This window comes from Podarcis melisellensis (assembly GCF_964234715.1).
Source record: "Podarcis melisellensis genome assembly, chromosome: Z".
In the NCBI taxonomy this organism is placed as follows: Eukaryota; Metazoa; Chordata; class Lepidosauria; order Squamata; family Lacertidae; genus Podarcis; species Podarcis melisellensis.
Window position 1 is genome coordinate 22,575,970 of NC_138547.1, and position 17,559 is coordinate 22,593,528.

A 17,559-nucleotide genomic window follows, 5' to 3' on the forward strand; every position below is an offset into this window, starting at 1 on the left:
GCCAATTTGCTTAACATTCTCTGCCATTCCTGCCATTTGTAGGATACAAAAATGGGCCCCAGATTGCCAACACAGGAGTTCTGCTGTTGCTACCTGTGTTAGCAGCAGCAAAAACCAAAACACTTATAAAAAAGAGTCCTCAATCGTGCCACTGCTAATGATGAGGTCTTACCCCCAGTGCCTCTGAAACTGTTGGGGAATTTTCCACCTCACTTCTAATAATATTTAGAGAAATATCCCACTTACCCTAGTTTTGCCACCTGAAAAGAAGGTGAAGAATTTTGGGAAGCCAGCTTTGCTCAGTACTCAAGTTATCTCACCAGCCCACTACAACCCCAAAGGCTTGTTCCTGGTTTGTTACCACCAACATGCCATGGATGTATATATATATGTGAAATGAAGGTTTTTTGTGTGGGTTTTTTTTTTTTTTTTTTTGCCTCAACATGCATCACTTTACACTTGTTTATATTGAATTTCACTTGCCATTTTGCAGCCCAGTCACCAGTTTAGAGAGATCCTTCTGAAGCTCTTTGCAATCTCTTTTTGCTTTAACGACCCTGAACAATTTAGTATCATCAGCAAACCTGGCAATCTCACTGCCCACTCCTAACATTAGGTTGTTTATGATGAAGCTAGTTTGCTTTCAGTGGAAGGTATTTTTCTGATACAATATAACTGGGTCAAACTGGACATTATGTGTTTGAATCTTGTTCTTCTGTTTCCTCAAATTCAACTGCTCCTTGCTTAGTGCTTGGGCCCCTAATTCAGTTAAGTTTGTAGAGACCGGGAATCTTATCCTAAACACACTTACTGCATGGAGCCTGCGTCAACAAGACTCACAGATTATTCTCCTGGGAAAAGGACAGAAAAAAAGTTTAAAGTTGCTTCATCCCCTCAACTGGACACATGGTCTTGGCGCTATTTTGGCACATGCCCAATAAAGCTCATGTTTTATATCTCTCATCTTTGCAAGTCTCTCAGTCATCCCATTTCCTCAGTAGGGCTGGGCGATATAGCAATATATAATCCAAAACTGGTTTCAAGTCCATATCACAGTATTGGCTTCATAATTTTTGACCTGGCACTACATTGTGAATCGTGATGTCTGTGCGTGCTATGCAAAAAAAAAACACAATGTGGGGGAAACCATGAAGCCAGCCAAGGCTTCTACATAGCTCTATCCTTATTTCAGACATTGTGATATGTCAGTATATCGCAATGTTTAGCTGCTGATATATTACAAAGTTGGAAACAAGCTCCATCCTTTTCAGACACATTGTGATATATTGCAGTGTTTAGCTGGTGATATATTGTGATCTTGAAAACCAGATATCGCCCAGTCTTACACCTCAGAAGTGTGCCATGAAAAATGATTTCACAATATAAAAGACTTCTGTGAGGCCTCCACAAAAGTATCTGGCCACAGAGGAGGCTGCCCACCACATCTCTGCATGCTCTACTGCTCTGGCCCTACCTTTGTCCATCTCCTGTGCTGATCGATCAGCCAATTCCAATGCTATATAGGTCCCAGCCCTGTCTCCAGTGGTGAAAAAATGTTTGGAGACAAATTCCTATAGGAGTGACTGCGGGAGGACAGAAGATGCCACTGAACCTTTGATTTGACTATATTTCCCTGGTAATGAACTCTAGTCAATCAGGAGTCCCTCAGAAATGACGACTCCACGGCACTATTTCATTTTATTTATACCATTTATTTGCAACTTATCCGTAGTAGTCTCTAAGCAGTATACAAAGATACAGCACTTATAGTGCAGAACTATGAGAAGCCTCCCCACCCAATCAGATGCATGCAGTTCAATCTGCCAATCGGATGCATGTAAATCTGCAAGCTGTGCTGGCTCTTCTCCCAGCTTGCATTGCTGTTACCTCACATATGCAATCAGCTGGCTAAAGCAGTAGGCAGTAGCATTTTTTCTGTGGCCAGCCTACCAGCCTTTGAAGGAGCAGCAACAAAATACCAGTGTGAACAGGGACAGCCAGTCATGAAGCACATTCAGAGCTTTTTTTTCAGTTGGAGCACACTGGAACACAGTTCTGGCACCTTTTTCCAGAGCCCCCAAATAATAACTCCTGGTGCTGAGCCCCGGCACGAACCAATTCCTGAACCAATTCCTGAACTCATCTTCCTCCTCCCCTCTCATACCACCCACCCCCAATCCTGACATGGCCTTGCTTCTCCCCATGGGCAGAGGCTGCTGTGGGCAACGTCAAGGCCTACCCAAAGGACACCAAGACGTCCCTTCTTCCTCCTCCCTCTGGATGCTCTTGCAGAAGGCAGGAAGCCCATGGTGCTGGTGGAAGAAAGCAGGAAGAGATAGGGGAGGGGAAGCCAGGCCACAGCATGAAGGGATCACTGTGAGGAGAAGGAAGGTGAGAAAGAGGTGCCGTGGGGGAGGCCTCCCTGTCACCCTGGCCCAGGTGCCCAGGGACACTGGGTGCAGCATGTCTGCCAGCCTATGGATGGGAGATGGGAGTGAGGGAACAGTGAGTTGGCTGTTGTAGGGCAACTCCATGGCTGGGTCAGAAGTTTCATGGGAAGCAGCAGAGGGAGGGACAGACATACACATAGCTGTCAACTTTCAGATTTGAAAATAAGGGATCAGCAGCCTCGAAAATAAGGGATCAGCAGCCTCGAAAATAAGGGATCAGCAGCCTCTCCTGTCCTGGGGACAGTCTACGGGATATCTAACAATCCGGGATAGAAGCAGGAAGCAGCAGGAAATGGTGCTGGAATAAGGGAATTTCCCCCCCCCCCCAAAAAAAGGGAAGGTTGACAGCTATGGACATACAACACCAGCCCTCATCTTTGCCGCAGGGCACGCTTTCCTCTATTCCCCCCCCCACCCTCAAATAGTTTTCTCAGTCTGCCTTCAAATGGATGCTCTTCGCAGGCAGAGGCTTATTTGTGGTGGCCATTTCTCCCATGGCTTACAGGGTCTGCTGTGGCATACAAACAGGGTGGCTACCCTGGTAATCATAATTTTATCATCATCGTCACCTGCTGGGAGAAAAGAAGAACTGCAGGCACACCAGCAGCCCATTTTGGAAGGTCTTGCAGGGTGAGTAGGAGGCGCAGGAGTGAGCAGGCAATTCCGCCACCCCCTACATTAGACACCTGCCCTCAGGTGCAGTCAAGGATGCTAACTAGTCACCAGTGTCAAAACAAAATCACATTGTCAGTCTCGTGGGTCTCTGTATATGGATTAGGGATGCAGGAAGGGAGACAACCATACTGACCCAGTCTGCCTCAGGCATCAAAATGTCTTGGGTTAGCTTTATGTTTATTGTCCAAATGTGCAATCAGGGTGGAAATGGGGGTATATATTACTGGCCCCAAAGGCCTTTGTTTGGGGCGGGGGAAGCTGTACAGCAGTGTGGGTGCTATATTCATTGAAAGCCCCTTTACTAGCAGGAGTGGGGAGGGGAACAGGAGTTCTGTGGTTGGCAGCAGCAACAGAGGACAGGTGTGTTGTTAGTGCTGATGGGGCTTTCCTAATTATTTGGGTGTGGGGGAGAATATCTTGCCCCCTCCTCAGTTCTGCACTCCATGGCATCAGCAGGCCTTCCAGACCTCAGAAGGATTGCTTTGGGGAAGAAGGGAAGAAATTGCCCTGTGTAAGTAGAAGTAGGACTTAAATTTCCATCATATACTTAGCAGACATCTCAAGCTGTCTGGGAGAATGACTTATGAGCCTTTGAGGCTGAGGCTGGGAGTTAGGCAAGGCTAAAAAGATTTTCTGGTGTTATTAGAGTTCACCTATTCTAAATAGGCCTCTTACAATCCTTCAAACTCAGAAATGCCATGCTCCGACACCATTTCAGTTAGCATTGGTAAAACAATCTGAACACTGCCAATAGTCTTAGTCGAGTTAAATTCCATGTGCTATCAGGTAAGCCAGGGTCCAAGGACATCTCCTTGTGTGTGTACCAAATCAACTAGCAGATATGTATGGAGAAAATCGCCATTGTAGCTGGTACTTTGTTTGCAGCATAGCCTCTCCTATTAAAAAGACTTGTTGTTTTTTAGTTTAGAAAATGGAGTGATTTTAATAATAATGTGTTTTCTATTATGACATAAACAAGGAGAAAGTACAGCTGTGTTATATGCTATGTATTGCCTTCTCAAAAAGCTACCAAAGGCACCCTGCTAGCCTCAGGGCTGAATGGGGATTCAAAACCTAATCTTCTAGGCTCTTGCCCAATGTTCTAACCATAACATTTGCAATTACAGATGCTCATTTTAACTACTTTTTTTTAATGCCCAAATGTATGTTTTCTCTCCTTTTACTCTTTATTTCTTTACATGATAGGGTTGGCAGTAGCGCTTGTGTGCATTTAACAGCTGTGTATGAGATGGCAGAAAATGGTATGAACTAAAGAGTGCATTTGATGAACTTGAACGGACCTATTTGTTCCTTTTTTTAAATGAACTTTCCAAAACACTGGTGGTTACTAACACAAACCTATTCAGAAGTAAATAAACTCCACCATGTTCCATGGGGTTTATTCATGAGAGCTAGCGTAAGACTAGAGCAGGCACCCCCAAACTCGGCCCTCCAGATGTTTTGAGACTACAATTCCCATCATCCCTAGCTAACAGGACCAGTGGTCAGGGATCTAGTCTAGTCTTACGCTAGCTCTCATGAATAAACCCCAAAATACTAGAGTATTGTGTTATACCTACAAAATGTGAGTTTTCAGTAACTCACTCCCCTTGAGTGTGTGGCTTTAGAAAGGACCGAGAGAGAGAGAGAGCATCTATCACTTGAGGAGCTTGTCTCATTCTCCTAATGGTAGGGCCAGCCCTGGAACACAAGACCCAACTCCTACTATCAATGGCAGATCTACATTTTTGAGGCCCTGAAGCTTGAACTGTTATGGGGCCCCTACACAACCAGCAACGAGGTCTGGGTAACCATGGTTAACTTCTTCAGTGGGTTTGTTCCATGACAGATCATCACCCAAAAATTTTTTAATAGCTACTACCTCTCAGATTTTGATTTAAAATTGCTTTACTGGATTATTTCACACGTCAAAGTCACTGGTGTGTGAATAAAAATTTCCTATGCCTTACAGTTTTCAAGTTAGAGCTCATTTGGTAGAGTGTGAGGCTCTTAATCTCAGGATCATAGGTTCAAACCCCACATGGGTAAAATATGGAGCTTGGACAAGATGATCCTTGTGGTCCCTTCTAACTATTCTATGGGGGAGGAATGAAAATTGGGGGAAATGTTATATGCATGCATGATGCACTTTTCACAGCAAAAAAATTAAGTAATGTGGACTTAAATAATTTCTGGGGCTCTTCCAGGATTAGAGGCCCTAAAGTAGGGGTGGCCAACTCCCAAGAGACTGTGATCTACTCACAGAATTAAAAACTGGTCGTGATCTACCCTCTTTTTTGGGGTTCAGGTCAAAGTTCTTGAGTTTTTTTTAGGCAGGAGGAAAGCCTCGTTTTTTGAGGATTCAAGCCTAAACTCAAGGGAGAAAGGGGAACAACCACTCATCAACAGATCGCTGGGGAAACAAACAGCCTCACTGAGTAAACTCCATCACGATAGGCCTGCTGAACGTCCCTGCCCTAAAGCTTAAGATTCATTCATTTCATAGGCGATCCTTACCTGCCTAGTATATATGTACAGTCTAGTCACCAACAAGTTCCATCCTATGTTGTTGCATATTCTAAGCGTTGGCTACGTAGAAGTTTGAGGACTTCTACAGAAAAGTCTACCTCCCATCATGGGGTTCCTTGATTATACCGGAATCTCATTGTCTCCAGGAAGCAAGGCATATCCTTGTTATTCAACAATGTTTCATCTTCAGAGAAATGGGACTTAAAGAAAATCAACGCAGTTGGGAATTTTGTACTGAACATATCAATATCCATTCCAAGCCTTTGTAGTGAGGCAGGATATACACTGAATTATGTTTGCCGGTGGCAATGCAACCCTGGGGCTTATTCAGGCACAGGACAGCAGCAGGAGTTAATAATTTGAAGGAAATCATTAGAGTTTATCCAAGAGCCCTGTGACTCATCAGCAATTAAGCTATACAGCCATCCGCTTCCTGCTCTTTTACACTTGAATGCAGTTATGTGGAAAAGCTGCTTACCTTTGCTTTTTTTTTTTTTAACCATCCCAATGTAGCCATAAAAGCCCCACAACCTTTACAACGCTGTAACAAGAAATGATTTCACTTATGCAAAACCACCATGTAGTCTACATTTGCTGTCATTAGTTTTAGTGGGGGGCTAGATAAAACCTCCTTTACGAAGATAGTTGCAAATGACTCAGTATATGGATTTAAAATACCTCTCCCAGTTGTTGTTTTTCATGTACAATCTCATTTCTGAAGCTTTTTCCACTGACAGTCCACCAAATTTCAGGTCACGGTGACAATAAAAGCTCATTATCATGTTTTGTGAACAGAGTGGAAAAAGGGCAGGTTGCTGTGCCCAACATACATGCTATATTTTTTTTTAGACATTATTGTAAGGATGAGAGCTCTCTTGGCAATTAAAAAGAAGCAAAATGCATTAAAACAGAGTGGGCTGCTCAGAAGAACTAAATTGTCCAGAAAACAAACAAGGCCCCATCCTTATGCCAGCAAATAGTACCTTGTGTTCAGATGCCTCCTTCAATGAGCTCAGCATTGCATATGCCCCCCGCCCCCGTTTTCTGGGTGCCCTGAAACAGGATCAGGCCATTCAGGATCAGGCCTGCCTGATCTGCTGCCTAGGTAATCACTGCTCATTGGCCAACTCCAAGCTTTAAACCAGGCATGGATCAGACCATTTTTAAACAGAGGACACATTTGAAAACAATGGTACCTCGGGTTAATAACTTACGGTAATTCGTTCCAGAGGTCCATTCTTAACCTGAAACTGTTCTTAACCTGAGGTACCATTTTAGCTAACGGGGCCTCCTGCTGCCGCCGCGCCGCCACCATGCAATTTCTGTTCTCATCCTGAAGCAAAGTTATTAATCTGAGGTACTATTTCTGGGTTAGCGGAGTCAGTAACCTGAAGCGTATGTAACCCGAGGTACCAGTGTACAGGACTGTCCTCTACAGTAGTGTACCTTGGGGGGTCTGTAGCTTAAACTGTTATGGGGCCCCCTTCAAAACCAGCAATGAGGTTTGGGTAACCACTGTTATCTTCTTCAGTGGGGTTGTTCCCACAAGATATCACCACATTATTATTTTTTTAATAAGTACTACATCTCAGATTTTGCTTACAATTGCTCAAAACTTTTACAACATCTGTGCCACTGACTTTGGGATTGTTGAGCTATATGCAAAAAATTAATCAACTACTAAATATATATATATATATATATTAAGCAATGTGGACTAAAATCGCTTTTGGGACTAATCTGGGATTAGGGAACCTTCATTAGTTCTACCCATGGCCCTGTAACAACACTTCAAACAGAGGAGGATTGTCCTTTGTAGACATATGGCTGCCCTAGAGCCAGGTCAACATAAGAACATGCCTTAGAGTCACCCAGACCATTGACACATTTAGCTGAGAGTTGCTTGTACCTGTCCTTCATCAGCCTGGTGCCCTCTTGATGTTTTGGACTATTGTAATCATGGGAACATAAGAAGCTGCCTTATACCGAGTCTGACCATTGGTCCACCTAGTTCAGTATCGTCCACAATGACAGGCAGCAGCTCTCCAGGGATTGAGACACGGGAGCATTCCCAGCCCTATCTAAAGACGCCATGGATTGACGCTGGCTGGGGCCTATGGGAGTTAAAGTCCAAAACATCAGGAGAGCACCAGGTTGGGAAAGGCTGCTCTAAACCTTTTAACATGTTAATGGACATCTGTTTTCTAGAGTGTATGAGAATTACCATCAGAGGAGGCTACTTTCTTTACTTCATCTTAAGTCACTGTTCCAACATGGCTGTTGTGATTAAAAAAAAGGAATGAAGCTGAAAGCAGTGACTCATGCAGAGACCCAAAGGGCATCTGTTTCTGTGAGCAAATTATTCAATCACATCTGTGCATTCAGAATGATTGACTAATAATATTGTACCCAGTTCAAAGATGCAGTAGAATTACCCATTGCCAGCAGAGGCCAATTGGAAGGGGGCATGGCCAGCAAAGTAAGCCATGCAGAGTTACAGCAGGCAGCCTCTGCTTTCAATTGGTTATTTGATCCAATAGGAGAAACAATTAAGAAATCCCTGTCTTAGTCTCTTGTGGGTGGCACAATTTGTTAATTATTTTTCTGCATCAACACCAGAGACTCAGAATAGGGCACATCCATTTATCTATACGTAATTGAGCTGGCACAGTTTTCAGACTACAGGGAGAAAAAAGTAATTAGATGTAGCAAGAACAAAAGAGGGAGGTAAGATGCTGAAATTATGGGGACAATTAAGTTTCCCTTTAGATCATAACATTTGAACTGTTAACATTAGATTGAGTATAGAATTTCCATTGTGTGTTGACCGAGAAAGACACAAATCCCCGAAAAGAGCTCCCAGGTCCTTTGGAGGTGGGCCAGTACATACCGTATACAGAAGACAATAGGAAAGAACATTTGTGCCAGCAGTGCAATGTTCCTATGCATTCAAGCATGGGGTGCGATGGGGTGAGGTTTGCTGTTTCAACGAGCTAAACAAGGCAGGTTGGCAGAGAAAGTGACAGAGTGCAGGGCAGCAATCCCCAGTTTGATGCCTTCCATATATGGTTGGACTCAGTGCTTTTTGGGGGGAGGATGCAGGGGTACACATACCCCTAAACATTTTGTGAATCTAAGTTTGGCCTCATTGGGGGACAGTATTTCAATATGAGTAGGAAAATGAGAGTACCCCCTAAACAGTTTTTAAGGGGGGGAAAGCACTGATTGGACTACAACTCCCATCATTCTATATGGTTGGGCATTGCCAGCTAAGGCTGCTAGCAGATCTGATTCAAAAGCACCTGGAAAGCACAAGGTTGGAGAATGCTGGTTTGGGGGAAGAAATATAGTAGCGCCTCCAGAGGAACTGGTGCACTGAAATCTTAGTACATAGCAGCCACTGACCAATTTTCTTTGTAGTACAAAATAACTGGAAGGAACCAAGTTGGGAAGGGCTACTTTAGGGTTGCAAGTCTTGAGATGACTACTAACCACTTGATAACCAATGTGGTTCTGTACGACTGCTCTTTTCAGTCATATTATAGATGAGCAAGCTCTCCAAACTTTATCTTAGATTAACTCAGAAGTTATCGGAATTATTCATCAGTTGGTAATTTAATCCCATTTTTCTCAAACTCTCCTTTTGTAGGGTGAAGTTAAATGGCACAAGGACCCCTGGATGGTTAAGTCCAGTCAAAGGTGACTATGGGGTGTGGCGTTCATCTCGCTTTCAGGCCAAGGGAGATGGCGTTTGTTCACAGACAGCTTTCCAGGTCATGTGGCCAGCATGACTAAACTGCTTCTGGTGCAACGGAACACCATGACGGAAGCCAGAGCGCACGGAAATGCTGTTTACCTTCCCGCCGCAGCGGTACCTATTTATCTACTTGCACTGGTGTGCTTTCGAACTGCTACATTGGCAGGAGCTGGGACAGAGCAACGGGAGATCACCCTGTCACGGGGAAAGGACCCCTGGATGGTTAAGTCCAGTCAAAGGTGACTATGGGGTGTGGCGCTCATCTCGCTTTCAGGCCAAGGGAGCTTTCTTGGTCTGAAAGCAGAGATGAGTGCCGCAACTCCATAGTAGCCTTTGACTGGACTTAACCATCCAGGAGTCCTTTACCTTTCTACCTTTTTTTTTTTTTAACCCTCTAGTCTAACTCAATTAGTTCCCAAACTTTTTTGAGGTACTGACCTCTTGGTTTCATAAACTCACTCCCAGTGCCCCCTACCCTATAAAAAGCATTAGTCAGAATTGCAGTCTGTATGACTAAGGAAGGTAACAACACAATAAAAAACAGTAACAATTAATTGACAGTTATTCAAAATCCTATTAAAACTATTTAGTTTCATTAATTCCACAAGATTGAAGAAGTTAATCCAGTGATACCAGCTTTGCAAAGTCCGATAGTCATTTAAGCTTCCAGTGCCTGCTGCCATCCCATGCCTCTTAGTGTCTCGCCTAGGTAATCCCACCCTCCACCTCCTGTACTCTTTGGGAACCGCTGTCCCAGGCACCACATCAGACTGAGGCCATTGGCTAGTCCCAGGCAAGATTGTTGCTTGTCTGTTCTTTTTATAGGCCTGTCTTGTGTCCTAATCCCTTTTCCAAATCCCTTAGTCACTGCATATTGTGGCCAGGGCTTGACATATTTCTTAAAAGTTTCCAAATCTTATTCGCTGAGGACCTGCCAGGCAAAACCTTCCACGCCACTTCTTCCTTTAAAAAAATACATTTCAAAGCATTCTCCATTTTAGACAAATTTCTCTATGGCTACATTTCTGGAAACTATCAGAGGGTACCTTACTCAATTCCCCTGCAGTCAGAAAAGCAAAGAACTCAGATCCTTTTTCTAAATTTGATGGCTGAAGGACTACACAGGTCTTGAGCTGTTATTATAACTGATTGCTCTCAGGCTGCTTTTCCAAATCAGGCGGTTTCCCCACCCCCTGCCCCATCACTCTGTTGAGAATCTTTGCAATCTGGGGCAGGTCATGTCGCAAAGGAAGGCTTTCACTCACTGAAGTGGGAGGACATGCTGTGCTTTTCCCTGCTAGACAGAAAACGTGACAGATCTGTGTGGGATGGGCAGCTCTGCAGCCGTTGGAATGCTCACAGACAAGCAGCTGAATTGCATACATCTTGGCCATGATCCATACTGGTCCTTGTTCACTGGACACTGGACATTAACTGAATTCCACACTGCTTGAAAATTCCCAGTATTCAACTTTATTCCCCAGGAAAGCATAAGTGTGTGTTTTTATTTTACTTTTGCCCTTTGGGAACTAGGCACAGCATGCTTTCCAAAGGAAACTAGTACTGTAAGAAATGTGTGACTCAACAACACTGTTAGGAACATACTAGGGCTGCAAACCAGAGGTATACCTGGGGGGACAAGGGGGCACTGGATAATACCTGAGTGTTAGCCTCCAGTTAAAAACACAGCTACAGAAACTAGTTGTGTTGTTGTTTTTTAATGGTTTATCAAATATTTTCTTGGGTTACAAAAGTACATACAGCGTCTGTGCTTTCAGTTCATAGAGTCCTTTCTACAGATCAGTTATATTCAATGTGAGACACTAATGTTATATAGACAGCATAAGGTTGGGTGAGAAGAGAGGTGGGGAGAGAGAGTGGGGGGGGAGAGAAGTGGGGGGAGGTAAACTTTCATTGTGTCAGTGTCACATGGGTAGGTTCTATCCTATTCTTTCTTTCTTTTTTATAGTTTTGTTGGCAGTGAGAGAGATTGGGGGATCCAGGCTGGTTGCCTTCAGTTGACTGCAGTGAGTTTTGTTTGTGTATATGAGGGGGAAGATGCTAGTTGAAAAGTTGGCAACTTTACCAATAATCATCCAATCCACTAGCCACTTACTGGTAGGATGGGAGTCAAAACTGATCCAAGATGGATCTCAACAATGGTACCGTAACATAGATATGGTCAATCTACCAGAACATAGATAGATGATAGATAGATAGATAGATAGATAGATAGATAGATGATAGATAGATAGATGATAGATAGATAGATAGATAGATAGATAGATAGATGATAGATAGATGATAGATAGATAGATAGATGATAGATAGATGATAGATAGATGATAGATAGATAGATATAGATAGATATAGTGTTGAATAGTAGGTAGACATAGCAGACGACACAGCGATTCTTCCAAGCATCTCTTTATTTGTAAGCTGGAACAGAACTGAACAGCACACAGCTAAGCCGGCCTGCTTTTATAGGCAGCCGGCTGTCAACATTGTAGCAACAACAACCCAGGGTTTCCCGCCTAAAATAACTGACGTGGACCTGAGTGAAAACTACATACACAATACTCCTGGTGGCCAGGGTGAGAACTTCAATACATAACATATAGATAGATAGATAGATGATAGATAGATAGATAGATAGATAGATAGATAGATAGATAGATAGATAGATAGATGATAGATAGATGATAGATAGATGATAGATAGATAGATAGATGATAGGTAGATAGATAGGTAGATATAGATAGATGATAGATAGATAGATATAGATAGATATAGTGTTGAATAGTAGGTAGACATAGCAGACGACACAGCGATTCTTCCAAGCATCTCTTTATTTGTAAGCTGGAACAGAACTGAACAGCACACAGCTAAGCCGGCCTGCTTTTATAGGCAGCCAGCTGTCAACATTGTAGCAACAACAACCCAGGGTTTCCCGCCTAAAATAACTGACGTGGACCTGAGTGAAAACTACATACACAATACTCCTGGTGGCCAGGGTGAGAACTTCAATACATAACACCCCTCCCCACCGAGATTAGGCGTTAGTTACAATCGTAATGGTTTCCTTATATACAGCACTACACGTAATGGTTCAATTAGGCACAAAGCATATTGGTTACATTTCACATACTTCCATTAGACCAACAGTGTTACATGTCCAATACGGTCTACTGGCCTTGTGGATTTCCTGGGTGGAGAGTTCAACAGCTTCTGAGGCCACGGCCTCCTCAGTGGCTTTCTGCAGTATGAGGTCTGGCTTGGCGAGGAGATGCCATTGCAGACGGATGTCCCAGACCCCGCAGACGATTTGATCCATCAGGGCATCATCTAAATCTCGGAACTCGCAGTGCATTGCAGCCTGTCGGAGGGCGGCGGTGTAGTTGTTAATTGACTCTCCCTCTGGCTGGTTCCGGTGGTAGAACGCATGGCGGGCAGCAATCTTGGATGGCTTTGGGGCGTAGTGGTTGCGGAGCTTCTCTTGAATCATATCCCAAGGTGCTGCCTGGACTGCTAGAGGTGCAACCAATGCTCGGGCCATCGCGAACACTTCGGGGCCACAAAAGGAAGAAGAAGAGAAGAAGAAGAGTTTGGATTTGATATCCCGCCTTTCACTCCCTTTAAGGAGTCTCAAAGCAGCTAACATTCTCCTTTCCCTTCCTCCCCCACAACAAACACTCTGTGAGGTGAGTGGGGCTGAGAGACTTCAAAGAAGTGTGACTGGCCCAAGGTCACCCAGCAGCTGCATGGGTGAAAAAGGCTGAAGAAGAGGCCCTGCTTCTGCTCTATAGACCCTCTTGTCAGCTCATTTTCTTGGAGGTAGCAGTCAAACTGAGCGAGGTAGGAGTCCCATGATTCAGAGGCTGGGGCAAATGGCAGTAGAGGCACAAGTGAAGCCATGGTTCCAATGCCGACATGGAGGGCGATGGATGGAACACAGTGCTGTAGCCAGACGGTCAGCTCTGAATTGGTTCTGCTCCATGATTTCGCTCAGTGTTTCAGCTCCGTGATTCAGCTCATCTCAGAGGGTTGCCGCGTCTGGTTGTGCTCTGATGTCCATCGATCCCATCCTCGTCGCCAGTGTTGAATAGTAGGTAGACATAGCAGACGACATAGCGATTCTTCCAAGCATCTCTTTATTTGTAAGCTGGAACAGAACTGAACAGCACACAGCTCAGCCGGCCTGCTTTTATAGGCAGCCGGCTGTCAACATTGTAGCAACAACAACCCAGGGTTTCCCGCCTAAAATAACTGACGTGGACCTGAGTGAAAACTACATACACAATACTCCTGGTGGCCAGGGTGAGAACTTCAATACATAACATATAGATAGATAGATAGATGATAGATAGATAGATAGATAGATAGATAGATAGATAGATAGATAGATGATAGATAGATGATAGATAGATGATAGATAGATAGATAGATGATAGGTAGATAGATAGGTAGATATAGATAGATGATAGATAGATATAGATAGATAGATAGATAGATAGATAGATAGATAGATGATAGATATAGATATAGATATAGATATAGATATTTGTTCCTACAGCCCACCCTTCACTCAATGGTCCTAGGCCAGGTTGCAAAAATATCACAATTAAACAAAATACCAAAGTAATCAATAAGAAGTTAAGAGAACAGCAGCAATAATATTAGCACAGGAGAAAGGAAGACACTCATTCAACCAAAGGCCTTAGTCAAGAGGCGCATCTTGATCAGCTGAACTCAGTGAGGTGGACACTTTCTCTTGGGCCAGTGCCCTTCAAACTGTTGCGTGGGTGGGAGGGACAAGAGAAAGGGAGCAAGAAGGGAATGAAAGAGGAGGTGGCAGAAAGAGAAACAAGGCCTTGTGTACTTTGGCCTCTGGTCACACCCACTGCTGGATTTGGTGCTGCCCATCACCAGCATGTAACCTCCAGCAGATTATAGGAGAGGGAGTGGTACAGAGGTGTGGCTGTCTTCTAGATGGGAGCCACCAGCAACATACCCTCCAACATTCGACAGATGACAATTGGGACAGATGTCCAAAGCCTCCCCACCTTCCCCAAGCCCCATAAATGCTTGCCGGCTTTGGGAAGAAGTCAGGGGGACTGTAGGATCGTCCCTGGAACCTCACCTCTACCCAGGCGGCTCAGGTCCTGCTCCATTTTTGGGACATTTCTGGATTAAATCAGAGGCCATCATGGCATCCGTATTTCTGGGAATGCCACAATGAAATCATGGCAGTTGGAAGGTATGCAGCAGTCTTCCCCCACTTGTCTGCTGTGATAACAAGTTTGGAGAGATTTATAGTATTACGGTATTTTACAAGCTAGTTAGCAGGAAGTTCCTTCTTCAAATCTTTCCTTTGCCATGAACCCAATATGTGCAAGCCAGTCTTTCACAGCCATCAGCATTTTAGTGTACATTTCTCCTAATATACACAATTTTGCTTGCAGTTTCCCCTAATTTTGTATGTTATTTTCACTGATATATGTGTTTTTATGCCCATTTTCTCCTACTATGTGCATATTTGTTTGTTTGTTAAGAACTGTATCACAACATTTGGAGAGGTGCAATTCCTCCCCAAAAGCTGGTTTTTGGTTCTCGTATTGCCTCAGGAAGCGCAAATTAGGTAATTTTGCATAAAAATGTGATCCAACCCCAATATCTCCCTTTGATCCCTACTTAACTTGCTTGGTTGCTGTATGGATAATGCAACTGGTTAATGTGTGCGAAGAATTTGAATGCTAATAATAATAATAAAATTTTATTTGTATCCCGCCCTCCCCTGCTCAGAGCAGCTAACATCATATTAACAGCACAATATACATAAAAACAAGCAAGCGATTGATTAAAATGCATCCCAAAATTAATTCAAATAAAATTAAAATTAAACTAAACAAATGGCAGTCCTCAGGTTAAATTGAAAGTGGTTAATACTCGCCATGGGACGCGGGTGGCGCTGTGGGTAAAACCTCAGCGCCTAGGGCTTGCCGATCGCATGGTCGGCGGTTCGAATCCCCACGGCGGGGTGAGCTCCCATCTTGCGGTCCCAGCTCCTGCCCACCTAGCAGTTCGAAAGCACCCCTAAGTGCAAGTAGATAAATAGGTACTGCTTTATAGCGGGAAGGTAAATGGCGTTTCCGTGTGCTGCGCTGGTGCCGGCTCGCCAGAGCAGCTTCGTCACGCTGGCCACGTGACCCGGAAGTGTCTCCAGACAGCGCTGGCCCCCGGCCTCTTAAGTGAGATGGGCGCACAACCCTAGAGTCGGACACGACTGGCCCATAAGGGCAGGGGTACCTTTACCTTTTTAATACTCGCCAGGACCAACTGTTTCCACTAATATTATGAGGACCTGTGAGCAGGCTGGGAAACCTCCTTCGTGCTTGTTCTTATACAAAGAGAAAATGCTTCAAAGCATGGTGCAAATGTCCAGTATAATTTTCAGGGTGGCCAGTTGACCTGTTCAATCAGGAATGACAAAGTCAGGTATGGAAGCCGCTGCTAATATTGTGACATGCTTCACCATATTATGATAGCCAACTGGGGAAATGGCCAAGAGGAAAAATAAATAAGGCAGGCTGGGGGTTGGGGGAGAACTGTGTACAAAATTAGTAAGCTAGCTTCCCAGAAAAAAACTCCAGCTCTGCTAGAAGGGTGAAGAGAGTGTGGCTGACCCTGAAGCATTTCCTGCTCTGAAGATGGGAGTGCAGCTTTTGCTCTAAATATGGTTCCCACGCTTGCATGCAACATATTCCTCACTGGGTTCCTCCCACCCAGCTAGCCAACGCTTCCTTTCTTCTTGATCCTGTTCCTCTCCGAAGACTAAGTGGCCTCTTGCTATCGCGTAAAGCACGTCCAGCCATTTGGGATGCCATTTAGGGTCAATAATGATTGTTCCATAATAGCTAACTGCTGCTGAAGTTTGACAGACGTAAAGCGGGGGATGGGATGGTGAGCCCTCTCTGCTGTCCTCCCCCCCCTTAATTCTTTCTCTTCCCTCTTTTCCAACTCAGAAGCTGAGCTGGAGGACAAAGAGGCACTGCTCTGCTCTGCTCTGCTCTGCTCTGCTCTGCTCTGCTCTGCTCTGCTCTGCTCTGCTCTGCAATGCCTTCTTCCTTCCTCCCATCCTTCCCTAGCCCATCACCTATGTTATGGGAGGGGCAGGGGAGAGGAGAGCTGTTATTGTACATGGAGCTGCCACCCCAGCTCACATTGCCTACCTACCCTCCTTGCCAACACCCCACATCTCACCCAATGACCCCATCCCCTCACAGCTCCCTCAACTGCCACAACTCTGCCTACCCTCACTCCATTGCCAACCCCTACCACTCGCACAACTGGTCCTCCCTCCCCTCCCAGCTCACCCTAATCCCAATATCCTGCTGCCACTTGCAGAGGAGAACAGAATGAAGAGAGAAGGTTTCTCTCCCCTTTGCTCTGTGTCACTGACAGAAGGAAGTGGACAGCAGCACAGGGCAAAGGGAAGAAAGAGATGAAAAGGAGGAAGTCTCTATACACGTCTGTAACTGAACTACAGTCTGCTTGGTACACTGTAAAGCAGTGGCTCAGATCTTAAAAGTGCAGATAGAATCACTGTTTAACCTGTGGTTCCTGAAATTTTGCAGACCACCGCCCCCTTGGTTCCATAAACTCATCCCCAGTGCTCCCTACCGCACCCTATAAAAAGCATTCACATAACCCACTAAGGAAGACACAATAAAATTCAAAGCAGTAACAATTAATTGCACATTTATTCAAAATCCAGTCAAAACTATTCTGTTCAATTAATTCAACAAAATTGATGGTGATTCCGTGATCATCTGATCGTCTGATCATCATTTAAATCTCTGGTGCCCCCTGCTACCCCCTTGCCTCTTGGCACATAAGTAACCCCATTTTGGAAACCACTGCTTTGTAGTATCCTAAAGGAGGGTCTGGCTGCAATGGAAGCCTGCTGATGAACACTCCTGTTGGGAGATAAGGAAGGTATGCTGCAACATTTGATATGTATACAAGGTAAGGATCTACAACACACTGTTGTAGTATATCTAAATACAGTGGTACCTCGGGTTAAGAACTTAATTCGTTCTGGAGGTCTATTCTTAACCTAAAACTGTTCTTAACCTGAGGTACCACTTT